The sequence below is a fragment of the Calidris pugnax genome, unplaced genomic scaffold (genome assembly GCF_001431845.1).
Source record: "Calidris pugnax isolate Ruff unplaced genomic scaffold, ASM143184v1 scaffold113, whole genome shotgun sequence".
NCBI classification, from domain to species: Eukaryota; Metazoa; Chordata; class Aves; order Charadriiformes; family Scolopacidae; genus Calidris; species Calidris pugnax.
The window spans coordinates 653,523-656,807 of record NW_015090879.1 but is presented as its reverse complement, the minus strand read 5'-3'; the positions used below and the strand labels follow the sequence as shown (position 1 = coordinate 656,807).

Genomic DNA, 3,285 nt, shown 5'->3' with positions numbered 1-3,285 from the left:
CCGGTGGGCGGCGGGGCCCGTGACGGGGCGGGGGCTGCGGCTCGACCCGGTGCGGCGCGGAGAGACCCGAGAGCCCGCGCGCCCCCAGACGGCTCCTCGCGCACAGGCCGCTCCCTCCCCTCCCGCGCCTCTCCCGTGGTACGGCCCGCCCGCCGCTGATTGGCACGGCCCGACTCACCCTCCTCCTCCCCCCCCTCCGACGGCATTGGTACAGCCCTGCCCGCCCCGCTTCAGCGCGCCGGGCGCGTCCACCTGCCGCTACCGCGGGGGTGCGCAGGGCATGGTGACGCCGTAGAAGCGGCGCTGGATCAAGCCTCACTCCCCGCTGCCGCGACACCTAACGGGGGGAACCGCTCCCTCTACCCCGCTGCCGTTGGAACGAACCTTCTCTCCCCCCGCGAGGGCGGCGCTGGTACAGCCCGCTTCCCCCCGCCCCTTCCTCCTTAGACATTGGTATGGCGGCCCGGGAGCGGCTCGCCCTGCCCGTCGGTGGGGGCGACACGGAGCGAAACACGCCGCCCCGCTGTCCCCAGGCCACCCTTGGTACGCCCCGGCCTCCCCCGTCCTCCCCGGCCCACTTGGACTGGCCCTCCGGCCGCACGTGTTCGCGGGCCCTTCCACGCCAGCACGCCCCCCAGCGCAGAGCAGTGGTACAGCCCGGGTGTCCTCCCCCCCCGCCCCGCTCAGTGGTTCCGCCCGCCCGTTCCCACGGGCACGGATTTCCCAAGCGCCGGGAAATGCCTTTTTGGCATTTTCTCCCCCAAAAAAGTACCTCCCGCTGCTGGGGAGCGGGTGTGGGGACCGCGACGGCCTGTCCCAGCGGCGGGGCTGACCCCGGCAGAGGGCACGGGGACACGGCGGCTGCTCCAGCCTCCCCGGAGAAAGGAGCGGTTCAGCTCCCAAAGGTGCCCCCCAAAACAGCGGGGTTTAACGCCAGAGGGGCCTCGGAGAATGTGAAGAAAAAAGGTAGAAGTGGCTTATTTTACAGGTGGTGAACTGACTGGTTCAGCCAAGCGTCCACTTTGCTCGGGGAGCCTGGGAAACAGTCCCAAACTGGTCCCAAATTTCCCCATTTCCAGTCCAGAGCCACGTCCTCCAAAAATTGAAAAATACTCTAAAGGAGCCGTATGCATCTTTTTTTGTTGTTTTTGAGGCTGAAGTTCTTTGAGGAATGGGTCCAAATGCTGGGCTGCATCCCCTGCAGCGTGGCCAGCAGGGCCGGGGGGGGGATTCTGCCCCTCTGCTCCACTCTGGGGAGAACCCCCCCGTGCTGCCTCCAGCTCTGGGGCCACCAACAGCAGAAGGACATGGAGCTGTTGGAGCGGGGCCAGAGGAGGCCACAGAGGTGCTGGGAGGGCTGGAGCCCCTCTGCTGGGAGGGGGGGCTGAGAGAGTTGGGGGGTTCAGCCTGGAGAAGAGAAGGCTCCGGGGAGACCTCAGAGCCCCTTCCAGTCCCTCAAGGGGCTCCAGGAAAACTGGGGAGGGACTCTGGATCAGGGAGGGGAGCCATAGGACAAGGGGGAAGGGTTTGACACTGAAAGAGGGGAGATTGAGATGAGATATTAGGAATAAATTCTTTGGTGTGAGGGTGGTGAGAGCCTGGCCCAGGTTGCCCAGAGAAGCTGTGGCTGCCCCATCCCTGGAGGGGTTCAAGGGCAGGTTGGAGGGGGCTTGGAGCAACCTGGTGTGGTGGGAGGTGTCCCTGCCCAGGGCAGGGGGTGGGACTAGATAAGCTTTAAAGTCCCTTCCAACTCTAATCATTCTATAATAAATCAAAGGGCTAATGAGAGCTGCCACCCACAGCTGTGTGCTCGCAGCAGAGGTTGTGGGAAGGTGGGAGCTGTGGGTGCTCAGGGAGCAGAGCTGAGGCAGCTGGAGAGGGGTTAGTTCATCCCAGCTCCGGGAAGGTGCCACAGCATTTACAAGCGATGCAGCTGTAACAATGAGACAGGGATGGCAGGCAGGGAAAGAGAATCTCAATGGAAAATATGCAAGAATGACACTGAAGATACACAATGTGGGTGAAGGGAAGAGACAGTGTGAATGAGGAGAGAACTGGCAGAGGAGGCACAGAGCAGGCACACGTTATCAGGGACCCACGCAGCTCCAAAGCCATCAATAGCAGGAGCTCACTTACACAGGAGAGATGTTTCATGCAGCAGAATGGCACAGCCACGGACCACCGAGTGACAGGTTTGCACAGGGCTGGGGGGGCTGTTTGGAAATGGCATGACGGACAGGACAAGGCTCTGTTACCTGATGACGTCGGAGGCTACGTCTGTCCATGAACATCAGCTTCAGCTCTGCACAGAAGAGGCTGCTGCAGACACCGGTCTGTGGCAAGACATTGAGAGATCAAGTAAGAATCACGTGCTTCCTTAACAGGCTAAAGCATATGTGTAACTTCACAAATTATAAAACCTGTTGTCTTCCCATGCTCTTGTGCTAAGACTGTCAGACCATTAATAAAAGACCACGTTTGATACTAACTTAAGGAGCTGCAGTGCCCAAAATGCATCCCGTGCACTAGCTAAATAACTGCTGCCTCCACAAACCATAATAAACAGAAAACCCTGCACACAAAGGTTTTTACATTTGCAGTCATCCTGACTCAAACACATTCAGTGCTGCTTTGCTGGGTTTCGAGAGTGTGCTGACAAGTCTCCCCCAACGAGGTGCATGTGTCCCCCCCCCCAACACCTTTAATCTCTGATAACTGCAGCCAGTAAAGCTTTTTCTTCTCTTTTTAAGAACGCGTAACATGAACTGCCGCACACGAGTCAATGGCTCTCTCCAAAGCCCTGCACCTCAGCACGGGGCCAAAAAGACAGGTACAATAAGGGCTCTGCTGAGGCCCTGTACTGAAGGGCTGGGCTGTGAAGGCAGGAGGAGGAAGGCTCAGCTCCCATAAAGGCCCTGCCGAGGCCCTGTACCGCAGGGCAGGGCTGTAAGGGCAGGAGGAGGAAGGCTCAGCTCCCACAAAGGCCCTGCCGAGGCCCCGTACCGCAGGGCCGGGCTGTGAAGGCAGGAGGAGGAAGGCCCTGCGAGGCCCAGTACCACAGAGCAGGCCTGGAAGCACAGGAAGGCCGCAGGCCCAGCCCCGGAGACAGGCCGTGCCGGCTTACCGTACCCGCCGGAGGCCGGGGGGGTGGCTCCTCTGTCCCTCTCGCTCCGCAGCCGGACCCGTCCCGGTTCCCCTCACAGCCCGGGCCTCGGCCGCGCTTCGCGCCTCAGAGCCGCCGCCTGGAGGAAAGGCCGCGCGCGCATGCGCCACCGCCTCGGCCCG

The 3,285-nt window shown here is 61.5% G+C and overlaps 1 protein-coding gene across 2 annotated transcripts in view; it reads right to left on the bottom strand.

Moving 5' to 3' along the window:
* The window catches only part of PTP4A2 (protein tyrosine phosphatase type IVA, member 2), a 23,683-nt gene extending 20,483 nt beyond the window's left edge, over nucleotides 1–3,200 (bottom strand). Inside the window, exons 1-2 of one of the 2 annotated variants that reach the window (XM_014946578.1) lie at nucleotides 3,130–3,200; nucleotides 2,256–2,333 (exon numbers count right to left, since the gene is read on the bottom strand). The gene's annotated coding sequence lies outside the window, so the exon portion shown is untranslated. Of the gene's footprint in view, nucleotides 1–2,255; nucleotides 2,334–3,124 lie in introns of both variants that reach the window. The other variant, XM_014946577.1, reaches the window with a different exon arrangement.
* Nucleotides 3,201–3,285: the final 85 nt, after the last annotated feature.